The sequence below is a fragment of the Bombina bombina genome, chromosome 1 (assembly GCF_027579735.1).
Source record: "Bombina bombina isolate aBomBom1 chromosome 1, aBomBom1.pri, whole genome shotgun sequence".
NCBI classification, from domain to species: Eukaryota; Metazoa; Chordata; class Amphibia; order Anura; family Bombinatoridae; genus Bombina; species Bombina bombina.
In genome coordinates, this window is record NC_069499.1 from 267417453 (window position 1) to 267444752 (window position 27300).

General features: G+C 37.9%; 1 long non-coding RNA gene across 1 annotated transcript; it reads left to right on the forward strand.

Annotated features, from left to right (window-relative positions):
- LOC128637213 (uncharacterized) lies at window positions 1–27300 on the forward strand. Its single transcript, XR_008399005.1, has 3 exons — window positions 1–93; window positions 1619–1728; window positions 27246–27300. It is a non-coding gene; the product is annotated as an uncharacterized LOC128637213 (long non-coding RNA).

Here is a 27300-nt window from a genome sequence, read left to right on the forward strand (position 1 = left end):
CACAATTCATTTTCCAACAGGCATTTGAAATTTTGAAGATGACAGAAGATATTTCAATAAAATCGACCGTCAAGAAAGCTTTACATTGACTATGTAAGTAGATACATATAGATATAAATATACCTCAAAGACAAAGTGGACATTTAAATTGTGCAAATTAAACGACACGCATGGATTAAGAAAATATACACTTTATTACAAATATTAGAAAGAGGGCTGCCCAATCCAAATAACATTTATGTATATTGTGTGTATATATATATATATATATATAGAGAGAGAGAGAGAGAGAAAGAGAGAGAGAGAGAGAGAGAGATGCAAAAAAAATGGCACACACTAATGTAGCAACCACCCGGTGCACTGCAGATAGGAGTATTGCATGTAGGTCAGTTTTTCCAAATACACACTCAGCCTTAGTGTTTAGGAGGTATCCGGAAAGAAGCAGGCAACACAGGAATGTTAATCAAAGAAAATAAGGCTTTTATTCCAATCGTAGGAAAAAACAGCAGGGCCTTAACCCATAACGTTTCGGTCTACACCTAGACCTTTATCAAATGGAACCCACCTCCTAAACACTAAGGCTGAGTGTGTATTTGGAAAAACTGACCTATATATATATATATATATATATATATATATTATATAATAACTCACAAACATTTAACAACAAAAACAATGTAGGTGCATTTTCAAATCTTAATAGCACTGTTCTCAAAACATGAGGTACATATAGAGGGTGGTAGGGAGACATAAAAATAACTATTATATTAGACTTCAATCTATGTGTCATGTGATGGAACATTGTGTTGATGTTGTAGATAAATAGCGTCCAAAATGGATTCATGCATGTGATCCATTGCCTGGCGCTGTTCTTTGTTGACACGGGCTAATGCCCTGTCTATGTGTCGATGTAAATCCTTTCTCATATTTTCAACAGCTTTTGTCAAATTTTTGGTCGCTAGCAAATTTTCAAGAAGTAACTCCTCCGTCCGGCTATACCGATTTTGTGTTTCCTGTTCTGTTGGCTTGTCTTGTTCCGGTTGAGGTGGTTGATTCTGCGATGTCTGCCCATGCTGCTCATCCACAATGGGGGCATAATGTTTGCTTGATGGTTGGGCAACGCCCACAGTTGATGATGGTTAGAAGCATGTTTGATCAATATTTACTCCATCACTTTCCTCTACAGTAATGACTGGTGAATGCAGTTCACTGGTATGGCTTCCCCCTACAGACATGCCTCGTAGTTCTGAAATAGATGAAACAGTAATCAAATGTTATTATTTTGTTGTATGCAAACCAATAGATTTGTGGACATGTTGTACAGACCTAGAAAGACTCTCCCTAAAAGTTTCCTTTCCTAATATCTAAGAAAAAGACAGCGACAGACTAACCACAAACTTTTATTATACATTATTCGCTCAAATATATTTTAATATCCAGGATGGACATATTTTAGTTCTCTGTCAAATCTAATTAAAATTTATATTCAATTTACAATTTTTTTTTAGAAATATTACGTAATAAATAATTTGTAGCTGATGTTTTTTGCTATAGTAAAGTTTTTTTTAAATAAAATGTATAGATAATTATTGCCTGTCCTGTTTGTTTATATTTTCAGTTTGTTATAACTTACGTGGAGGAGTAGTGGACATTTCTCGACTTCCAGAGGCTGCTACTGGTGGGATCCGAGTTGCTGTTAAAGATAGTATAAAATTAGCCCAAGCCAAGGTATACTAAATAATACATTATAAGTTTGTGTGAAGACATCAATATTTATTTTGAATGCAAAAAAAAATTTTTTAAAAAAAAAAAAAAAAGGTAAAGCATAGCATATTGTCCTTCAATCAGACAGGTTAATTTTTCATCCAGAATTTTTTTTTTTTTACATCAGTTCCATTTCAAGGATTAACACAGCACTCAAATAGAATATGTATGAAATATCAACCTATGGGATTGGACTATATCATTTTACTTATTTTTAGCCAAAAAAAAAATTCATTTCCACTATTTATTTATGTATAGGTTTTATTTTGTATGACAATTTGTATAAATTGATTGATTTGAGTCTTATTTTTAATAGTTTGAAAATGTTGTACATCACTATATGTAGATTCCATAAATAAAGAGTCTATTCACAAAATAGTAAATAAAGGTCCATAGAAAAATGAGAGAAATGCTAATTTGAGACAAAATTTGCTAAATTAGAAAAAAAATGTATCAAATGATTTTTGAAATGATGCTGAACAGGCAGCCCATGTATACTGTAATACATGACGTGTTATTTGATCATGTGCATTATTAAATCTTAATTACATCATTTTCATAACCTACTGCTATCACTTCATAAGGGTTTTTAGTCAAAAGCTAATAAGTCTATACTCTTTTTCATAATAAAAAGTTTTGGAAAAAAATAAATTTATAAACACAAAAAAATAATTTCATGAAAAGATGAATAGTGTGCCATACATTTGGCTGAGAATGGTCAGCTGATAGTCTCAACAAGTGGATGGATGGCAGAATCATTATCAGGTAGTGGTGATAGATGGCGCAGGTCTAGTGCGTGATTTTCTATAGTAAATGAAGAGAAAAAGGCTTGAGGAGTATATCAAAGCCAATTAATATGGGTGCAGTATACTCCATAAGAAGTGTCTGTTCAGCTGAAATAGGGTGTAACATCAGGTGGCGAGAGTCCACAGGATCCTGGTGTTGAATGCCCAGAGTATCCAAATATAGGACTATAAATGAATGGAAACCCAAGTGACAAAGATATCCAATGTATAATAAAAAGATGTAGTAACTTACTCCATATATAGTAGAATTCCGGCCCGGCACAGCAAAGAAAGCTCTTGACAGACTTTCAAATAAGATAAAAAGGTTTTATTTGCTCAACGCGTTTCAACGTATTATACGTCTTTGTCAAGATCATAAATTAAAACAAGTGATACAAATAAATAAAACAGGTAAGTAAAAAAGCTGAATATGTCTGCTGTGACTGAAGAGCCAGTTTATATACAGATTGAACAAACATTCCAATTTCCTGTTTGACACAGGAAATTGGACTCACAAAGTTTACACTCCTATGAATAAGCATCAATATCAAACTATTATTATGTTGGAATGCAATTACAATTGTAATAATGTCGCTAAATAACGTTAAAATTAGTTTAAATAAATTTGGAAGATCAAAAGTATAGTTTGGTATTGATACGTTTTCTAACCAATCAAAACGCACATTAAATGTTTTAGCCAATGAGTGGATGTTATAAAGAAAGTCTTCAAACGAGTAGTCCGTTGTATGTTAGTTCCTTTTCAGGTCCGATCCATGGTCATGTGCTGTTATAGTCCAATGGGAGAGGAGCTGTAATTCCAAGGCAGTGTGAAATGTTTGAGGGCGGTGGCAATCCGGAATGTGTCCATGTTCATTGCGCTACGTAAAAAAGGGGAGAGTGTCCTAGATAACTTCAACGTATGCAGCTTAGCCAATGAACAAGAGGCAAAGTTCTGCAATGGAAAGAAAAAAAAAGTGACCAGCAACCGTTCTTTAAACTGCTATAATACGATTACAACATAATGATTTACATATTTTGTTCGTTCCCTTGTTATTTAACCAGATGCATGCACAGTGTCAATAAAACTCTATGTAAGAAAAGTATATGAACCACTTATAGTATCTCTTGTTAGAACCTAAAATATTCTTTATTTTGTACTTTCTCCTTGCATTACAATATGCTGATCAGGAAAACGTGTGTTATGTGAGAATGATTCCGCTCTTGTCCGTGTCAGAAATTGATGTTGTTAAAGGGACCATATCTTCTAAACAGTGCTTAAAAGGACAATGTGTACATTGTCTGAAAAACTAATCTTTACTTATAATAAATGTTTTTCGACTGTTTGTTATTCATTCTTAAAGGGACAGTTAGTGTGTTCTCTGGCCGGATGGCAATAAAGATATGATAGATGTTAGCAAGAACATAATCGAAAGTTTATAAATAATATGTCTAAAAGGTACAGTTAATGTGTTGTAAATGTTTCATCCTGCAGAGAATAATTCTCTGACAGGTTGGCAATAAAGATATAATAAATGTTCACAAGAACGTAATAAAAAATTATAAATAGTATATTTCATTTGATAATTAGAAGAATAATAATAAAAATTTATATAAACTATGGGGTGGTTTAGAAAAAATTCTAACATTTATTCAAAAATGTTTTAGCAAGACGAAATGTGGTTACCAATATACCCTTATGTGTGCAATTATATTAAATCACTATCGCCCAGATTTAGAGTTTGGCGTTAGCCGTCAAAACCAGCGTTAGGGGCTCCTAACGCTGGTTTGGGCTACCGCTGGTATTTAGAGTCAGTCAGGAAAGGGTCTAACGCTCACTTTCCAGCCGCGACTTTTCCATACCGCAGATCCCCCTACACCAATTGCGTATCCTATCTTTTCAATGGGATCTTTCTAACGCTGGTATTTAGAGTCTTGGCTGAAGTAAGCGTTAGAAATCTAACGACAAGACTCCAGCCGCAGAGAAAAGCCAGGAGTTAAGAGCTTTATGGGCTAACGCCGGTTCATAAAGCTCTTAACTACTGTGCTTTAAAGTACACTAACACCCATAAACTACCTATGTACCCCTAAACCGAGGCCCCCCCACATTGCCGCCACTCTAATAAAAATGTTTAACCCCTAATCTGCCGACCGCACACCGCCGCCACCTACATTATCCCTATGTACCCCTAATCTGCTGCCCCTAACACCGCCGACCCCTATATTATATTTATTAACCCCTAATCTGCTGCCCCCAATGTCGCCTGCCACCTACCTACACTTATTAACCCCTAATCTGCCGACCGGACCTCACCGCTACTATAATAAAGTTATTAACCCCTAATCCGCCTCACTCCCGCCTCAATAACCCTATAATAAATATTATTAACCCCTAATCTGCCCTCCCTAACATCACCGACACCTAACTTCAAGTATTAACCCCTAATCTGCCGACCGGACCTCACCGCTACTCTATTAAATTTATTAACCACTAAAGCTAAGTCTAACCCTAACACTAACACCCCCCTAAGTTAAATATAATTTTTATCTAACGAAATAAATTAACTCTTATTAAATAAATTATTCCTATTTAAAGCTAAATACTTATCTGTAAAATAAACCCTAATATAGCTACAATATAAATAATAATTATATTGTAGCTATTTTAGGATTAATATTTATTTTACAGGCAACTTTGTATTTATTTTAACCAGGTACAATAGCTATTAAATAGTTAATAACTATTTAATAGCTACCTAGTTAAAATAATTACAAAATTACCTGTAAAATAAATCCTAACCTAAGTTACAATTAAACCTAACACTACACTATCAATAAATTAATTAAATAAACTACCTACAATTACCTACAATTAAACCTAACACTACACTATCAATAAATTAATTACATAAAATACCTACAAATAAATACAATTAAATAAACTAACTAAAGTACAAAAAATAAAAAAAGAACTAAGTTACAAAAAATAAAAAAATAAGTTACAAACATTAGAAAAAGATTAGAAAAAGAATTTTAAGCTAATTACACCTACTCTAATCCCCCTAATAAAATAACAATGCCCCCAAAATAAATAAATGCCCTACCCTATTCTAAAATAAAAATAGAAAAGCTCTATTACCTTACCAGCCCTTAAAAGGGCCTTTTGCGGGGCATGCCCCAAAGAATTCAGCTCTTTTGCCTGTAAAAGAAAAATACAACCCCCCAACATTAAAACCCACCACCCACATACCCCTAATCTAACCCAAACCCCCCTTAAATAAACCTAACACTAAGCCCCTGAAGATCTCCCTACCTTGAGTCGTCTTCACCCAACCGGGCACCGATGGACCAAAAGAAGACATCCGGAGCGGCAGAAGTCTTCATCCTATCCGGGCAGAAGAGGACATCCGGACCGGTAGACATCTTCATCCAAGCGGCATCTTCTATATTCATCCATCCGGAGCGGAGCCATCTTCTTCCAACCGACGCGGATCCATCCTCTTCTACCGACGCCTACTCGCCGAATGACGGTTCCTTTAAATGACTTCATCCAAGATGGCGTCCCTCGAATTTCCGATTGGCTGATAGGATTCTATCACCCAATCGGAATTAAGGTAGGAAAATTCTGATTGGCTGATAGAATCAGCCAATCAGATTGAGCTCGCATTCTATTGGCTGTTCCGATCAGCCAATAGAATGTGAGCTCAATCTGATTGGCTGATTGGATCAGCCAATCGGATTGAACTTGAATCTGATTGGCTGATTCCATCAGCCAATCAGAATTTTCCTACCTTAATTCCGATTGGCTGATAGAATCCTATCAGCCAATCGGAATTCGAGGGACGCCATCTTGGATGACGTCATTTAAAGGAACCGTCATTTGGCGAGTAGGTGTCGGTAGAAGAGGATGGATCCGCGTCGGCTGGAAGAAGATGGCTCCGCTCTGGATGGATGAAGATTGAAGATGCCGCTTGATAGAAGACTTCAGCCCGATGATGGACCTCTTCAGCGCCTGCTTGGATCAAGACTTCAGCCCGATGATAGACCTCTTCAGCGCCCGCTTGGATCAAGACTTCAGCCGGATGATGGACCTCTTCAGCCCGATGATGGACTTCTTCAGCCCCCGCTTGGGCTTGGATGAAGACTTCGGAGGCTCCTCTGGACGGATCGGTGATACCCGGCATCGTGAAGATAAGGTAGGGAGATCTTCAGGGGCTTAGTGTTAGGTTTATTAAAGGGGGGTTTGGGTTAGATTAGGGGTATGTGGGTGGTGGGTTGTAATGTTGGGGGGGTATTGTATTTTTTTTTTACAGGCAAAAGAGCTGAATTCTTTGGGGCATGCCCCGCAAAAAGCCCTTTTAAGGGCTGGTAAGGTAAAAGAGCTTTTCTATTTGTATTTTAGAATAGGGTAGGGCATTTTTTTATTTTGGGGGGCTTTGTTATTTTATTAGGGGGCTTAGAGTAGGTGCAATTAGCTTAAAATTGTTGTAATCTTTTTCTAATGTTTGTAAATTATTTTTTTATTTTTTGTAACTTAGTTCTTTTTTTATTTTTTGTACTTTAGTTAGTTTATTTAATTGTATTTATTTGTAGGTATTTGTACGGAATTAATTTATTGATAGTGTAGTGTTAGGTTTAATTGTAACTTAGGTTAGGATTTATTTTACAGGTAATTTTGTAATTATTTTAACTAGGTAGCTATTAAATAGTTATTAACTATTTAATAGCTATTGTACCTGGTTAAAATAAATACAAAGTTGCCTGTAAAATAAATATTAATCCTAAAATAGCTACAATATAATTATAATTTATATTGTAGCTATATTAGGGTTTATTTTACAGGTAAGTATTTAGCTTTAAATAGGAATAATTTATTTAATAAGAGTTATTTTATTTTGTTAGATAAAAATTATATTTAACTTAGGGGGGTGTTAGGGTTAGACTTAGCTTTAGGGGTTAATAAATTTAATAGAGTAGTGGTGAGGTCCGGTCGGCAGATTAGGCGTTAATACTTGAAGTTAGGTGTCGGTGATGTTAGGGAGGGCAGATTAGGGGTTAATACTATTTATTATAGGGTTAGTGAGGTGGATTAGGGGTTAATAACTTTATTATAGCAGCGGTGAAGTCCGGTCGGCAGATTAGGGGTTAATAAGTGTAGGTAGGTGGCGGCGACGTTGGGGGCGGCAGATTAGGGGTTAATAAATATAATATAGGGGTCGGCGGTGTTAGGGGCAGCAGATTAGGGGTACATAGGGATAATGTAGGTTGCGGCGGTGTGCGGAGCGGCAGATTAGGGGTTAAAAAAATATGCAGGGGTCAGCAGATTAGGGGTTAATAAGTGTAAGGTTAGCGGTGTTTAGACTCGGGGTATATGTTAGGGTGTTAGGTGTAGACATAGGAAGTGTTTCCCCATAGGAAACAAGGGGTCTGCGTTAGGAGCTGAACGCTGCTTTTTTGCAGGTGTTAGATTTTTTTTCAGCTCAAACGGCCCCATTGTTTCCTATGGGGGAATCGTGCATGAGCACGTTTTTGAAGCTGGCCGCATCCGTAAGCACCGCTGGTATTGAGAGTTGCAGTGGCGGTAAATTATGCTATACGCTCCCTTTTTGGAGCCTAACGCAGCCCTTCTGTGAACTCTAAATACCAGCGGTATTTAAAAGGTGGGGGAGAAAAAAAGCATGCGTAGCTAACGCACCCCTTTGGCCGCAGAACTCTAAATCTAGCGGTATGTGAATTTAATTATTTATTTCCATTTTTAGTGTGTGTGAAAGAACTTAGGCCTAGATTTGGAGTTCGGCGGTAAAAGGTCTGTTAACGCTCCGCGGGCTTTTTTGTGGCCGCACCATAAAATTAACTCTGGTATCGAGAGTTCAAACAAATGCTGCGTTAGGCTCCAAAAAAGGAGCGTACAGCATTTTTACCGCAAATGCAACTCTCGATACCAGAGTTGCTTACGGACGCGGCCGGCCTCAAAAACGTGCTCGTGCACGATTCTCCCATAGGAAACAATGGGGCTGTTTGAGCTGTAAAAAAACCTAACACCTGCAAAAAAGCAGCGTTCAGCTCCTAACGCAGCCCCATTGTTTCCTATGGGGAAACACTTCCTACGTCTGCACCTAACACTCTAACATGTACCCCGAGTCTAAACACCCCTAACCTTACACTTATTAACCCCTAATCTGCCGCCCCCGCTATCGCTGACCCCTGCATATTTTTTTTAACCCCTAATCTGCCGCTCCGTAAACCGCCGCAACCTACGTTATCCCTATGTACCCCTAATCTGCTACCCCTAACACCGCCGACCCCTATATTATATTTATTAACCCCTAACCTGCCCCCCACAACGTCGCCGACACCTGCCTACACTTATTAACCCCTAATCTGCCGAGCGGACCTGAGCGCTACTATAATAAAGTTATTAACCCCTAATCCGCCTCACTAACCCTATCATAAATAGTATTAACCCCTAATCTGCACTCCCTAACATCGCCGACACCTAACTTCAATTATTAACCCCTAATCTTCCGATCGTAGCTCACCGCTATTCTAATAAATGGATTAACCCCTAAAGCTAAGTCTAACCCTAACACTAACACCCCCCTAAGTTAAATATAATATTTATCTAACGAAATAAATTAACTCTTATTAAATAATTTATTCCTATTTAAAGATAAATACTTACCTGTAAAATAAACCCTAATATAGCTACAATATAAATTATAATTATATTATAGCTATTTTAGGATTAATATTTATTTTACAGGCAACTTTGTAATTATTTTAACCAGGTACAATAGCTATTAAATAGTTAGGAACTATTTAATAGTTACCTAGTTAAAATAATAACAAATTTACCTGTAAAATAAATCCTAACCTAAGTTATAATTAAACCTAACACTACCCTATCAATAAAATAATTAAATAAACTACCTACAATTAACCTAACACTACACTATCAATAAATTAATTAAACACAATTCCTACAAATAAATACAATTAAATAAACTAGCTAAAGTACAAAAAATAAAAAAGAACTAAGTTACAGAAAATAAAAACATATTTACAAACATAAGAAAAATATTACAACAATTTTAAACTAATTACACCTACTCTAAGCCCCCTAATAAAATAACAAAGCCCCCCAAAATAAAAAATTCCCTACCCTATTCTAAATTAAAAAAGTTACAAGCTCTTTTACCTTACCAGCCCTGAACAGGGCCCTTTGCGGGGCATGCCCCAAGAATTTCAGCTCTTTTGCCTGTAAAAAAAAACATACAATACCCCCCCCCCAACATTACAACCCACCACCCACATACCCCTAATCTAACCCAAACCCCCCTTAAATAAACCTAACACTAATCCCCTGAAGATCTTCCTACCTTGTCTTCACCATCCAGGTATCACCGATCCGTCCTGGCTCCAAGATCTTCATCCAACCCAAGCAGGGGGTTGGCGATCCGTAATCCGGTCCAGAAGAGGCTCCAAAGTCTTCCTCCTATCCGACAAGAAGAGGACATCCGGACCGGCAAACATCTTCTCCAAGCGGCATCTTCGATCTTCTTCCATCCGGAGCGAAGCGGCAGGATCCTGAAGACCTCCAGTGCGGAACATCCATCCGGACCGACGACTGAACGACGAATGACTGTTCCTTTAAGGGACGTCATCCAAGATGGCGTCCCTCGAATTCCGATTGGCTGATAGGATTCTATCAGCCAATCGGAATTAAGGTAGGAATTTTCAGATTGTCTGATGGAATCAGCCAATCAGAATCAAGTTCAATCCGATTGGCTGATCCAATCAGCCAATCAGATTGAGCTCGCATTCTATTGGCTGTTCCGATCAGCCAATAGAATGCGAGCTCAATCTGATTGGCTGATTGGATCGGCCAATCGGATTGAACTAGATTCTGATTGGCTGATTCCATCAGCCAATCAGAAAATTCCTACCTTAATTCCGATTGGCTGATAGGATTCTATCAGCCAATCGGAATTCGAGGGACACCATCTTGGATGACGTCCCTTAAAGGAACAGTCATTCGTCGTTCAGTCGTCGGTCCGGATGGATGTTCCGCGCTGGAGGTCTTCAGGATCCTGCCGCTTCGCTCCGGATGGAAGAAGATCGAAGATGCCGCTTGGAGAAGATGTTTGCCGGTCCGGATGTCCTCTTCTTGCCGGATAGGAGGAAGACTTTGGAGCCTCTTCTGGACCGGATTATGGATCGCCAACCCCCGCTTGGGTTGGATGAAGATCTTGGAGCCAGGACGGATCGGTGATACCTGGATGGTGAAGACAAGGTAGGAAGATCTTCAGGGGATTAGTGTTAGGTTTATTTAAGGGGGGTTTGGGTTAGATTAGGGGTATGTGGGTGGTGGGTTGTAATGTTGGGGGGGGGTATTGTATGTTTTTTTTTACAGGCAAAAGAGCTGAAATTCTTGGGGCATGCCCCGCAAAGGGCCCTGTTCAGGGCTGGTAAGGTAAAAGAGCTTGTAACTTTTTTAATTTAGAATAGGGTAGGGAATTTTTTATTTTGGGGGGCTTTGTTATTTTATTAGGGGGCTTAGAGTAGGTGTAATTAGTTTAAAATTGTTGTAATATTTTTCTTATGTTTGTAAATATGTTTTTATTTTCTGTAACTTAGTTCTTTTTTATTTTTTGTACTTTAGCTAGTTTATTTAATTGTATTTATTTGTAGGAATTGTGTTTAATTAATTTATTGATAGTGTAGTGTTAGGTTTAATTATAACTTAGGTTAGGATTTATTTTACAGGTAAATTTGTTATTATTTTAACTAGGTAACTATTAAATAGTTCTTAACTATTTAATAGCTATTGTACCTGGTTAAAATAATTACAAAGTTGCCTGTAAAATAAATATAAATATAAAATAGCTATAATATAATTATAATTTATATTGTAGCTATATTAGGATTTATTTTACAGGTTAGTATTTAGCTTTAAATAGGAATCATTTATTTAATAAGAGTTAATTTATTTCGTTAGATGTAAATTATATTTAACTTAGGGGGGTGTTAGTGTTAGGGTTAGACTTAGCTTTAGGGGTTAATCCATTTATTAGAATAGCGGTGAGCTCCGGTCGGCAGATTAGGGGTTAATAATTGAAGTTAGGTGTTGGCGATGTTAGGGAGGGCAGATTAGGGGTTAATACTATTTATGATAGGGTTAGTGAGGCGGGTTAGGGGTTAATAACTTTATTATAGTAGCGCTCAGGTCCGCTCAGCAGATTAGGAGTTAATAAGTGTAGGCAGGTGTCGGCGACGTTGTGGGGGGCAGATTAGGGGTTAATAAATATAATATAGGGGTCGGCGGTGTTAGGGGTAGCAGATTAGGGGTACATAGGGATAACGTAGGTGGTGGCGCTTTGCGGTCGGAAGATTAGGGGTTATTTATTTTAAGTAGCTGGCGGCGACGTTGTGGGGGGCAGGTTAGGGTTTAATAAATATAATACAGGGGTCGGCGGGGTTAGGGGCAGCAGATTAGGGGTACATAAATATAACATAGGTGGCGGTCGGCAGATTAGGGGTTAAAGATTTTAATCGAGTGTCGGCGATGTGGGGGGGCCTCGGTTTAGGGGTACATAGGTAGTTTATGGGTGTTAGTGTACTTTAGGGTACAGTAGTTAAGAGCTTTATAAACCGGCGTTAGCCAGAAAGCTCTTAACTCCTGCTATTTTCAGGCGGCTGGAATTTTGTCGTTAGAGCTCTAACGCTCACTTCAGAAACGACTCTAAATACCAGCGTTAGAAAGATCCCATTGAAAAGATAGGATACGCAATTTACGTAAGGGGATCTGCGGTATGGAAAAGTCGCGGCTGAAAAGTGAGCGTTAGACCCTTTAATCACTGACTCCAAATACCAGCGGGCGGCCAAAACCAGCGTTAGGAGCCTCTAACGCTGGTTTTGACGGCTACCGCCGAACTCCAAATCTAGGCCTTAGTGATGTCCTACATCTTCAAAGGACAGTGTAGTTGAAATTTAATATACAAGTGCTCTAAAATTATTAGTGTTTTGTCTTTCATTATGTTTTTATTCTATATATCATGTGTTTAGGTATTAGACCTTCTATTAAAAGAGGTCTAAATTCAAAATTCTATTACAACTATCTATATCCTAAATAAAGGCTGCTTTGTTTTTCCGTGTTTTTATTCTTTCTATCATGTTTCTGTGTGTTAGACCTACTGTTAAAAGGTGTCTAAATTCAAAATACCTAATTATATTACAACTATCTATAGTCTAAATAAAGGCTGCTTAATCTTTTAGTGTTTTTATTCTTTATACCGTGTTTTTATGTGTTGGACCTTCTATTTGAAAAATATCTAGATTCAAAATTCCCAATTATATTACATACGATCTTAAGCTTAAATAAAGGCTGCTATCCTAATGTCCTTGTTAAGACCCTAATGATTGTAAGTTCTCATAGTATGTATCCACCAGAGTTCTCTTCTGTCTAATTCCTTTTAAGTGTTCCCCCCCTCCAATGTGTGGACACTTTCTCTATACCTAGCCAGAGAAGACTATTTTTATTGAAATCTCGACAAGAGTTACAATGCAAGGGTACCCCATGATCCTCGTGTTTTTTCTTTATTTTATCTAAGTGTTCCAATATGCGTGTTTTTAGAAATCGGTTGTTTGTCCTAGATATTGAATCTTACAATTGCACTGTAGTAAATAAATAACATTTGTAGTTTTACACGTAATGAATTGTTTAATAGTAAATGTTTTTTCCTGTAATAGATGAAGTGAATGACTTATGTACCCTTTTGTTATAGTTGCAACCCTTACATCTACCGCAAGTGTAAAAACCTTGTAGGTTTGAGATAGATAAGGGAATTTTCGGGGTCATTCCCTTTACTAATTAAGGAGCTAACTTTTGTTTAAAATTGTGACCTTTTCGAAATGTAATTTGTGGTTTAGGGGGTATAATTTTATCTAAAATTTTGTCACTTTGTAGCACGTGCCAATGCTTATTAATAATATTCTTGATTTGGTTATGTCCAGAATTAAAGGTTGTTATGAACCTGGGAAAGGAACAGGAAAAACATTTACTATTAAACAATTCATTACGTGTAAAACTACAAATGTTATTTATTTACTACAGTGCAATTGTAAGATTCAATATCTAGGACAAACAACCAGATTTCTAAAAACACGCATATTGGAACACTTAAATAAAATAGAGAAAAAACACGAGGATCATGGGGTACCCTTGCATTGTAACTCTTGTCGAGATTTCAATAAAAATAGTCTTCTCTGGCTAGGTATATAGAAAGTGTCCACACATTGGAGGGGGGGAACACTTGAAAAGGAATTAGACAGAAGAGAACTCTGGTGGATACATACTGAGAACTTACAATCATTAGGGTCTTAACAAGGACATTAGGATAGCAGCCTTTATTTAAGCTTAAGATCGTAAGTAATATAATTGGGAATTTTGAATTTAGATATCTTTCAAATAGAAGGTCCAACACATAAAAACGGTATAAAGAATAAAAACATTAAAAGATTAAGCAGCCTTTATTTAGACTATAGATAGTTGTAATATAATTAGGAATTTTGAATTTAGACACCTTTTAACAGTAGGTCTAACACACAGAAACATGATAGAAAGAATAAAAACACGGAAAAACAAAGCAGCCTTTATTTAGGATATAGATAGTTGTAATAGAATTTTGAATTTAGACCTCTTTTTAATAGAAGGTCTAATACCTAAAAACACGATATAAAAAATAAAAACATAATGAAAGACAAAACACTAACGCCTAGATTTAGAGTTCTGCGTTAGCCGTCAAAAGCAGCGTTAAGGGGTCCTAACGCTGCTTTTGGCTGCCCGCTGGTATTTAGAGTCAGGCAGGAAAGGGTCTAACGTTCACTTTTCAGCCGTGACTTTTCCATACCGCATATCCCCTTATGCCAATTGCGTATCCTATCTTTTCAATGGGATCTTCCTAACGCTGGTATTTAGAGTCTTGGCTGAAGTGAGCGGTAGACCCTCTATCGACAAGACTCCTACGCCCATGGAAAGGCTGTAGTTAAAAGCTTTATGGGCTAACACTGGTATATAAAGCTCTTAACTACAGTGCTCTAAAGTACACTAACACATATAAACTACCTATGTACCCCTAAACTGAGGCCCCCCACATCGTTGCCACTATAATAAATCTTTTTAACCCCTAATCTGCCGACCGCACATCGCCGCAATCTACATTATTCCTATGAACCCCTAATCTGCTGCCCCTAACATCGCCGACACCTACATAATATTTATTAACCCCTAATCTGCCCCCCCAAACGTCGCCGCTACCTTACATACACTCATTAACCCCTAATCTGCTGACCGGACCTCGCCGCTACTGTAATAAATGTATTAACCCCTAAACCGCCGCACTCCCGCCTCGCAAACACTATAATAAATAGTATTAACCCCTAATCTGCCCTCCCTAACATCGCCGCCACCTAACCTGATCGGAACAGCCAATAGAATGCAAGCTCAATCTGATTGGCTGATTGGATCAGCCAATCGGATTGAACTTGAATCTGATTGGCTGATTCAATCAGCCAATCAGATTTTTCCTACCTTAATTCCGATTGGCTGATAGAATCCTATCAGCCAATCAGAATTCGAGGGACGCCATCTGGGATGACGTCATTTAAAGGAACCTTCATTCGGCGAGTAGGCGTCGGTTGAAGAGGATGGATCCGCGTCGGCTGTAAAGAAGATGGCTCCGCTACGCTCCGGATGGATGAAGATAGAAGATGCCACTTGGATGAAGATGTCTGCCGGTCCGGATGTCCTCTTCTGCCCGGATAGGATGAAGACTTCTGCCAGTCTGGATATCCTCTTCTGCACCATCGGATGAAGACTTCGGCCCGGCTGGGTGAAGACGACTCAAGGTAGGGAGATCTTCAGGGGAGTAATATTAGGTTTATTTAAGGGGGGTTTGGGTTAGAGTAGGGGTATGTGGGTGGTGGGTTTTAATGTTGAGGGGGGGTTGTATTTTTTTTACAGGCAAAAGAACTGATAACTTTGGGGCATGCCACGCAAAAAGCCCTTTTAAGGGCTGGTAAAAGAGCTGATTACTTTTTAATTTAGAATAGGGTAGGGACCTTTATTATTTTTGGGGGCTTTTTTATTTTATTAGGGGGCTTAGAGTAGGTGTAATTAGCCTAATATTCTTGTAATCTTTTTTTATTTTTTGTAATTTAGTGTTTGTTTTTTTTGTAATTTAGTTTAGTTTATTTAATTGTATGTAATTGTAGGTAATTTATTTAATTAATTTATTGATAGTGTAGTGTTAGGTTTAATTGTAACTTAGGTTAGGATTTATTTTACAGGTAATTTTGTAATTATTTTAACTAGGTAGCTATTAAATAGTAAATAACTATTTAATAGCTATTGTACCTAGTTAAAATAAATACAAAGTTGCCTGTAAAATAAATATAAATCCTAAAATAGCTACAATATAATTATTAATTATATGGTAGCTATATTAGGGTTTATTTTACAGGTAAGTATTTAGTTTTAAATAGGAATACTTTAGTTAATAAGATTTAATTTATTTCGTTAGATTAAAATTATATTTAATTTAGGGGGTGTTAGGGTTAGACTTAGCTTTAAGGGTTAATACATTTATTATAGTAGCGGCGAAGTCCGGTCGGCAGATTAGGGGTTAATACTTGAAGTTAGGTGGCGGCGATGTTAGGGAGGGCAGATTAGGGGTTAATACTATTTATTATAGTGTTTGCGAGGTGAGAGTGCGGCGGTTTAGGGGTTAATACATTTATTATAGTAGCGGCGAGGTCCGGTCGGCAGATTAGGGGTTAATAAGTGTAGGTAAGGTAGCGGCGACGTTGGGGGGGCAGATTAGGGGTTAATAAATATAATATAGGGGTCGGCGGTGTTAGGGGCAGCAGATTAGGGGTTCATAGGGATAATGTAGGTTGCGGCGGTGTCCGGAGCGGCAGATTAGGGGTTAATAATAATATGCAGGGGTCAGTGATAGCGGGGGCGGCAGATTAGGGGTTAATAAGTATAAGGTTAGGGGTGTTTAGACTCGGGGTTCATATTAGGGTGTTAGGTGTAGACTTAGAAAGTGTTTCCCCATAGGAAACAATGGGGCTGCGTTAGGAGCTGAACGCAGCTTTTTTGCAGGTGTTAGGTTTTTTTTCAGCCAGCTCAGCCCCATTGTTTCCTATGGGGATATCGTGCACGAGCACGTTTTCCCAGCTTACCGCTACCATAAGCAACGCTGGTATTGAGTGTTGAAGTGGAGCTAAGTTAGGCTCAACGCACCCTTTTTTGAGCCTAACGCAGCCCCTCAGACAACTCTAAATACAGCGTTGTTGTAAAGGTGCGTTGGGAAAAAAAGGAGCGTTAGCTACGCGGGTCTTTACCGACAAAACTCTAAATCTAGCCGTAATAATTTTAGAGCACATATATATTAAATTTCAACAACACTGTCCTTTGAAGATGTAGGACATCACTAAGTTCTTTCACACACACTAAAAATGGAAATACATAATTCAATTCACTTATGGCTAGATTTAGAGTTCTGCAGACAAAGGGGTGCGTTAGCTACGCTGGCTTTTTTTCTCCCGCACCTTTTAAATACCGCTGGTATTTAGAGTTCACAGAAGGGCTGCGTTAGGCTCCAAAAAGGGAGCGTAGAGCATATTTACCGCCACTGCAACTCTAAATTCCAGCGGTGCTTACGGACGCGGCCAGCTTCAAAAACGTGCTCGTGCACGATTCCCCCATAGGAAACAATGGGGCTGTTTGAGCTGAAAAAAAACCTAACACCTGCAAAAAAGCAGCGTTCAGCTCCTAACGCACCTACATTGTTTCCTATGGGGAAACACTTACTATGTCTGCACCTAACATGTACCCCGAGTCTAAACACCCCTAACCTTACACTTATTAACCCCTAATCTGCCGCCCCCGCTATCGCTGACCCCTGCATATTATTATTAACCCCTAATCTGCCGCTCCGTACACTGCCGCGACCTACATTATCCCTATGTACCCCTTATCTGCTGCCCCTAACACCGCCGACCCCTATATTATATTTATTAACCCCTAATCTGCCGCCCCCAACGTCGCCTCCACCTACCTACACTTATTAACCCCTAATCTGCCGACCGGATCTCGCCGCTACTATAATAAATGGATTAACCCCTTACCTTTAAAATAAACCCTAATATAGCTACTATATAAATTATAATTATATTGTAGCTATTTTAGGATTAATATTTATTTTACAGGCAACTTTGTATTTATTTTAACTAGGTACAATAGCTATTAAATAGTTAATAACTATTTAATAGTTACCTAGTTAAAATAATTACAAATTACCTGTAAAATAAATCCTAACCTAAGTTACAATTAAACCTAACACTACACTATCAATAAATTAATTAAATAAACTACCTACAATTATCTACAATCTACAATTAAACCTAACACTACACTATCAATAAATTAATTAAATACAATACCTACAAATAAATACATTTAAATAAACTAACTAAAGTACAAAAAATAAAAAAGAACTAAGTTACAAAAAATAAAAAAATATTTACAAACATTAGAAAAATATTACAACAATTTTAAACTAATTACGCCTACTCTAAGCCCCCTAATAAAATAACAAAGACCCCCAAAATAAAAAAATGCCCTACCCTATTCTAAATTTAAAAAGTTCAAAGCTCTTTTACCTTACCAGCCCTGAAAAGGGCCAAATAATTCAGCTCTTTTGCCTGTAAAAAAAAACATACAATACCCCCCCCCAACATTACAACCCACCACCCACATACCCCTAATCTAACCCAAACCCCCCTTAAATAAACCTAACACTAAGTCCCTGAAGATCTCCCTACCTTGTCTTCACCACACCGGGTTCACCGATCGATCCAGAAGAGCCTCCGATGTCTTGATCCAAGCCCAAGGGGGGGGCTGAAGATGTCCATGATCCGACTGAAGTCTTCATCCAAGCGGGAGCTGAAGAGGTCCATGATCCGACTGAAGTCTTCTATCAAGCGGCATCTTCAATCTTCTTTCTTCCGGATCCATGTAGTTCATCCCGCTGACGCGGAACATCCATCTTCACCGACGACTAAACGACGAATGACTGTTCCTTTAAGGGACGTCATCCAAGTTGGCGTCCCTCGAATTCCGATTGACTGATAGGATTCAGCCAATTGCAATTAAGGTAGGAAAATTCTGATTGGCTGATGGAATCAGCCAATCAGATTCAAGTTCAATCCAATTGGCTGATCCAATCAGCCAATCAGATTGAGCTCGCATTCTATTGGCTGTTCCGATCAGCCAATAGAATGCGATCTCAATCTGATTGGCTGATTGGATCAGCCAATCGGATTGAACTTGAATCTGATTGGCTGATTCCATCAGCCAATCAGAATTTTCCTACCTTAATTCCGATTGGCTGATAGGAACCGTCATTCGTCGGGAAGTCGTCGGTGAAGATGGATGGATCCGCGCTGGAGGTCTTGAAGATCAGCCGGTCGTCATCGGATTGAAGAACATAGAAGATGCAGCTTGGATGAAGATGTTTGCCGTTCCGGATGTCCTCTTCTGCCCGCTTGCATCAAGACTTCAGCCGGAGGATGGACGTCACTCTTCAGCCCCCGCTTGGGCTTGGATCAAGATTTCAGAGGCTTGGATCAAGACTTTGGTGGACGGATCGGTGAACCTGGCATGGTGAAGATAAGGTAGGAAGATCTTCAGGGGCTTAGTTTTAGGTTTATTTAAGGGGGGTTTGGGTTAGATTAGGGTTATGTGGGTGGTGGGTTGTAATGTTGGGGGGGTATTGTATGTTTTTTTTCAGGCAAAAGAGCTGAATTATTTGGGGCATGACCCGCAAATGGCCCTTTTCAGGGCTGGTAAGGTAAAAGAGCTTTGAACTTTTTTAATTTAGAATAGGGTAGGGCATTTTTTTATTTTGGGGGTCTTTGTTATTTTTTTAGTGGGCTTAGAGTAGGTGTAATTAGTTTAAAATTGTTGTAATATTTTTCTAATGTTTGTAAATATTTGTTTATTTTTTGTAACTTAGTTCTTTTTTATTTTTTGTACTTTAGTTAGTTTATTTAAATGTATTTATTTGTAGGTATTGTATTTAATTAATTTATTGATAGTGTAGTGTTAGGTTTAATTGTAGATAATTGTAGGTAGTTTATTTATTTACTGATAGTGTAGTGTTAGGTTTAATTGTAACTTAGGTTAGGATTTATTTTACAGGTAATTTGTAATTATTTTAACTAGGTAACTATTAAATAGTTATTAACTATTTAATAGCTATTGTACCTAGTTAAAATAAATACAAAGTTGCCTGTAAAATAAATATTAATCCTAAAATAGCTCCAATATAATTATAATTTATATTGTAGCTATATTAGGGTTTATTTTACAGGTAAGTATTTAGATTTAAATAGGAATAATTTATTTAATAAGAGTTAATTTATTTCGTTACAATAAAATTATATTTAACTTAGGGGGGTGTTAGGGTTAGAATTAGCTTTAGGGGTTAAAAAATTTATTAGAGTAGCGGTGAGCTCCGGTCGGCAGATTAGGGGTTAATACTTGAAGTTAGGTGTCGGCGATGTTAGGGAGGGCAGATTAGGAGTTAATACTATTTATTATAGGGTTATTGAGGCGGGAGTGAGGCGGATTAGGGGTTAATCCATTTATTATAGTAGCGGCGAGATCCGGTCAGCAGATTAGGGGTTAATAATTGTAGGTAGGTGCCGGCGACGTTGGGGGCGGCAGATTAGGGGTTAATAAATATAATATAGGGGTCGGCGGTGTTAGGGGCAGCAGATTAGGGGTTCATAGGGATAACATAGGTGGCAGCAGTGTGCGGTCGGCAGATTAGGGGTTAAAAAATTTTAATAGAGTGGCGGCGATGTGGGGGGGGCCTCGGTTTAGGGGTACATAGGTAGTTTATGGGTGTTAGTGTACTTTAGAGCACAGTAGTTAAGAGCTTTATAAACCGGCGTTAGCCCAGAAAGCTCTTAACTACTGACTTTTTTCTGCGGCTGGAGTTTTGTCGTTAGATTTCTAACGCTCACTTCAGCCACGACTCTAAATACCGGCGTTAGAAAGATCCCATTGAAAAGATAGGATACGCAAATGGCGAAGGGGGATCTGCGGTATGGAAAAGTCGCGACTGCAAAGTGAGCGTTAGACCCTTTCCTGACTCACTCTAAATACCAGCGGGCGGTTTTGACGGCTACCGCCCAACTCTAGCGGCTAGATTTAGAGTTTTGTCGGTAACGACCCGCGTATCTAACGCTGGCTTTTTTTCTCCCGCACCTTTTAAATACCGCTGGTATTTAGAGTTCACAGAAGGGCTGCGTTAGGCTCCAAAAAGGGAGCGTAGAGCATATTTACCGCCACTGCAACTCTAAACACCAGCGTTGCTTACGGACGCGGCCAGCTTAAAAAACGTGCTCGTGCACGATTTCCCCATAGGAAACAATGGGGCCGTTTGAGCTGAAAAAAAACCTAACACCTGCAAAAAAGCAGCGTTCAGCTCCTAACGCAGCTACATTGTTTCCTATGGGGAAACACTTCCTAAGTCTGCACCTAACACCCTAACATGAACCCTGAGTCTAAACACCCCTAACCTTACACTTATTAACCCTTAATCTGCTGCCCCAACATCGCCGACCACTATGTCATATTTATTAACCCCTAATCTGCCGCCCCCGCTATCGCTGACACCTGCATATTATTATTAACCCCTAATCTGCCGCTCCGTACACCGTCGCAACCTACATTATACCTATGTACCCCTAATCTGCTGCCCCTAACACCGCTGACCCCTATATTGTATTTATTAACCCCTAATCTGCCCCCCACAACGTCGCCTCCACCTACCTACAATAATTAATCCCTAATCTGCCGACCGGATCTCACCGCTACTATAATAAATGTATTAACCCCTAAAGCTAAGTCTAACTCTAACCCTAACACCCACCTAACTTAAATATAATTTAAATCTAACGAAATAAATTAACTATTATTAAATAAATTATTCCTATTTAAAGCTAAATACTTACCTGTAAAATAAACCATAATATAGCTTCAATATAAATTATAATTATATTGTAGCTATTTTAGGATTAATATTTATTTTACAGGCAACTTTGTAATTATATTAACCAGGTACAATAGCTATTAAATAGTTAATAACTATTTAATAGTTACCTAGTTAAAATAATTACAAAATTACCTGTAAAATAAATCCTAACCTAAGTTACAATTAAACCTAACACTACACTATCAATAAATTAATTAAATACAATACCTACAATTATCTACAATTAAACCTAACACTACACTATCAATAAATTAATTAAATACAATACCTACAAATAAATACAATGAAATAAACTAACTAAAGTACAAAAAAGAAAAAAGAAATAAGTTACAAAAAATAAAAAAATATTTACAAACATTAGAAAAATATTACAACAATTTTAAACTAATTAGACCTACTCTAAGCCCCCTAATAAAATAACAAAGACCCCCAAAATAAAAAAATGCCCTATCCTATTCTAAATTAAAAAAGTTCAAAGCTCTTTTACCTTACCAGCCCTGAAAAGGGCCCTTTGCGGGGCATGCCCCAAAGAATTCAGCTTTTTTGCCTGTAAAAAAAACATACAATACCCCCCCCCCAACATTACAACTCACCACCCACATACCCCTAATCTAACCCAAACCCCCCTTAAATAAACCTAACACTAAGCCCCTGAAGATCTTCCTACCTTGTCTTCACCACGCCGGGTTCACCGATCGATCCAGAAGAGCTCCTCCGATGTCTTGATTCAAGCCCAAGCGGGGGGCTGAAGATGTCCATGATCCGACTGAAGTCTTCATCCAAGTGGGAGCTGAAGAGGTCCATGATCCGGCTGAAGTCTTCTATCAACGGCATCTTCAATCTTCTTTCTTCCGGATCCATGTTCATCCCGCCGACGCGGAATATCCATCTTCACCGACGATTTCCCGACGAATGACGGTTCCTTTAAGGGACGTCATCCAAGATGGCGTTCCTAGAATTCCGATTGGCTGATAGGATTCTATCAGCCAATAGGAATTAAGGTAGGATGGAATCAGCCAATCAGAATCAAGTTCAATCCGATTGGCTGATCCGATCAGCCAATCAGATTGAGCTTGCATTATATTGGCTGCTCCGATCAGCCAATAGAATGCGAGCTCAATCTGATTGGCTGATCGGATCAGCCAATCGGATTGAACTTGATTCTGATTGGCTGATTCCATCAGCCAATCAGAATTTTCCTACCTTAATTCCGATTGGCTGATAGAATCCTATCAGCCAATCGGAATTCGAGGGACACCATCTTGGATGACGTCCCTTAAAGGAACCGTCATTCGTCGGGAAGTCGTCGGTGAAGATGGATGTTCCGGGTCGGCGGGATGAACATGGATCCGGAAGAAAGAAGATTGAAGATGCAGTTGATAGAACACTTCAGCCGGATCATGGACCTCTTCAGCTCCCGCTTGGATGAAGACTTCAGCCGGATCATGGACATCTTCAGCCCCCCGCTTGGGCTTGGATCAAGACATCGGAGCCAGGACGGATCGGTGTGATACCCGGCGAGGTGAAGATAAGGTAGGAAGATCTTCAGGGGCTTAGTGTTAGGTTTATTTAAGGGGGGTTTGGGTTAGATTAGGGGTATGTGGGTGGTGAGTTGTAATGTTGGGGGGGTATTGTATGTGTTTTTTTTACAGGCAAAAGAGCTGAATTCTTTGGGGCATGCCCCGCAAAGGGCCCTTTTCAGGGCTGATAAGGTAAAAGAGCTTTGAACTTTTTAAATTTAGAATAGGGTAGGGCATTTTTTTATTTTGGGGGGCTTTGTTATTTTATTAGGGGGCTTAGAGTAGGTGTAATTAGTTTAAAATTGTTGTAATATTTTTCTAATGTTTGTAAAAAAAAAATATTTTTTGTAACTTAGTTCTTTTTTATTTTTTGTACTTTAGTTAGTTTATTTCATTGTATTTATTTGTAGGTATTGTATTTAATTAATTAATTTATTGATAGTATAGTGTTAGGTTTAATTGTAGATAATTGTAGGTATTGTATTTAATTAATTTATTGATAGTGTAGTGTTAGGTTTAATTGTAACTTAGGTTAGGATTTATTTTACAGGTAATTTTGTAATTATTTTAACTAGGTAACTATTAAATAATTATTAACTATTTAATAGCTATTGTACCTGGTTAATATAATTACAAAGTTGCCTGTAAAATAAATATTAATCCTAAAATAGCTACAATATAATTATAATTTATATTGTAGCTATATTAGGGTTTATTTTACAGGTAAGTATTTAGCTTTAAATAGGAATAATTTATTTAATAAGAGTTCATTTATTTCGTTAGATTTAAATTATATTTAAGTTAGGGGGGTGTTAGGGTTAGACTTAGCTTTAGGGGTTAATACATTTATTATAGTAGCGGTGTGGTCCGGTCGGCAGATTAGGGGTTAATTATTGTAGGTAGGTGGAGGCGACGTTGGGGGCGGCAGATTAGGGGTTAATAAATATAATATGGGGTCGGCTGTGTTAGGGGCAGCAGATTAGGGGTACATAGGGATAATGTAGGTTGCGGCGGTGTACGGAGCGGCAGATTAGGGGTTAAAAAAAATATGCAGGTGTCAGCGATAGCGGGGGCGGCAGATTAGGGGTTAATAAATATAATATAGGGGTCGGCGATGTTAGGGGCAGCAGATTAGGGGTACATAGGGATAACGTAGCTGGCGGCGGTGTACGGAGCGGCAGATTAGGGGTTAAAAAATTTTAATAGAGTGGCGGCAATGTGGGGGGACCTCGGTTTAGGGGTACATAGGTAGTTTATGGGTGTTAGTGTACTTTAGAGCACAGTAGTTAAGAGCTTTATAAACCGGCGTTAGCCCAGAAAGCTCTTAACTACTGACTTTTTTCTGCAGCTGGAGTTTTGTCGTTAGATTTCTAACGCTCACTTCAGCCAGGACTCTAAATACCGGCGTTAGAAAGATCCCATTGAAAAGGTAGGATGCGCAAATGGGGTAGGGGGATCTGCGGTATGGAAATGTCGCGGCTGCAAAGTGAGCGTTAGACCCTTTCCTGACTGACTCCAAATACCATCCGGCGGTAAAAACCAGCGTTAGGAGCCTCTAACGCTGGTTTTGACGGCTACCGCCCAACTCTAAATCTAGGCCTAAATCTAGGCCTCAGTCATTTAATATAGTTGCACACATAAGGGTATATTGGTAACCACATTTAGTCTTGCTAAAACATTTTTGAATAAATATTAGAATTTTTTCTAAGCCACCCCATAGTTTATATAAATGTTTATTATTATTCTTCTAATTATCAAATTAAATATACTATTTATAATTTTTTATTACGTTCTTGTGAACATTTATTATATCTTTATTGCCACCCTGTCAGAGAATTATTCTCTGCAGGATGAAACATTTACAACGCATTAACTGTACCTTTTAGACATAATATTTATAAACTTTCGATTATGTTCTTGCTATCATCTATCATATCTTTATTGCCATCCGGCCAGAGAACACACTAACTGTCCATTTAAGAATGAATAACAAACAGTCGAAAAACATTTATTATAAGTAAAGATTAGTTTTTCAGACAATGTACACATTATCCTTTTAAGCACTGTTTAAAAGATATGGTCCCTTTAACAACATAAATTTCTGACACGGACAAGAGCGGAATCATTCTCACATAACACACGTTTTCCTGATCAGCATATTGTAATGCAAGGAGAAAGTACAAAATAAAGAATATATTAGGTTCTAATGAGAGATACTATAAGTGGTTCATATACTTTTCTTACATAGCGTTTTATTGACACTGTGCATGCATCTGGTTAAATAACAAGGGAACGAACGAAATATGTAAATCATTATGTTGTAATTGTATTATAGCAGTTTAAAGAACAGTTGCTCGTCACTTTTTCTTTGTTTCCATTGCAGAACTTTGCCTCTTGTTCATTGGCTAAGCTGCATACTTTGATGTTATCTAGGACATTCCCCCCTTTTTTACGTAGCGCAATGAACATGGACACATTCCGGATTGCCACCGCCCTCAAACATTTCACACTGCCTTGGAATTACAGCTCCTCTCCCATTGGACTATAACAACACATGACCACGGATCGGACCTGAAAAGGAACTAACATACAATGGACTACTTATTTGAAGACTTTCTTCATAACATCCGCTCATTGGCTAAAACATTTAATGTGCGTTTTGATAGGTTAGAAAACGTATCAATACCAAATTATACTTTTGATCTTCCAAATTTATTTAAACTGATTTTAACGTTATTTAGCAACATTATTACAATTGTAATTGCATTCCAACATAATAATAGTTTGATATTGATGCTTATTCATAGGAGTGTAAACTTTGTGAGTCCAATTTCCTGTGTCAAACAGGAAAGTGGAATGTTTGTTCAATCTGTATATAAACCGGCTCTTCAGTCACAGCAGACATATTCAGCTTTTTTACTTACCTGTTTTATTTATTTGTATCACTTGTTTTAATTTATGCTCTTGACAAAGACCTATAATACGTTGAAATGCGTTGAGCAAATAAAACCTTTTTATCTTATTTGAAAGACTGTCAAGAGCTTTCTTTGTTGTGCCGGGCCGGAATTCTCTTATATATGGAGTAAGTTACTACATCTTTTTATTATACATTGGATATCTTTGTCACTTGGCTTTCCATTCATTTATAGTCCTATATTTGGATACTCTGGGCATTCAACACCAGGATCCTGTGGACTCTCGCCATCTGATGTTACACCCTATTTCAGCTGAACAGACACATCTTATGGAGTGAGTATACTGCACCCATATTAATTGGCTTTGATATACTCCTCAAGCCTTTTTCTCTTCATTTACTAGAGAAAATCACGCAATAGACCTGCGCCATCTATCACCACTACCTATCTATATACAGTCACAAAGGAGAGACTGCAAGAAGGCTGCGGTCTGATCTAAAGCAGAGTATCAGTTCTTAGTTCATTTAATACAGAATATTGTGCGTTTTTTTCCTAATATTGTGTGTATTCCATCTGTATATTGCTTGTACCAGAATCATTATCAGGCTGATGAAAGTCAGTAGATGAAAATCGTGATACAATGGATAATAAACCAAATATTTAACTTTCAATATTTTGAAAGAGCAGGAAATATAAATCAGCTTTATACATTTATAGTCCTATCATAACATTTGTTTGGTTGTCTTCTTATTGTTATTTTATAAATCAAGAATGTAAGCAAGCGCTATGCCGATACGCATGGTTTTGAAACAAAAAAAATACCCGTGGACCAGGCTTACATTATTGGTTTGTAAAATAAAGATAATAATAGAACTATGAAAAATTGATTATCAAATAATTGAGTAGATTAATTTGCTGTTCTAGCAGATTCTAGTATGAAATCATTAAAGAAAAATGTTGGGTTCATTATATCTTTAAGCACAACACTTGATCATAGAAACTTGGCAAGAAAAAGGTAACAGGGCTAAGGAACTGGGACAGGGTACTATTTGAATGTAATACTCTGGGAGTAAAAATGTAATCTTCAATCCATGTTTTATTTTTTACAAAACCTATGTTTGTATTTCTATTTAGGTTCTTACCAGATATAGCTTTGACTACGGCTATTGGCCGAAACGTGTCAGCTGAC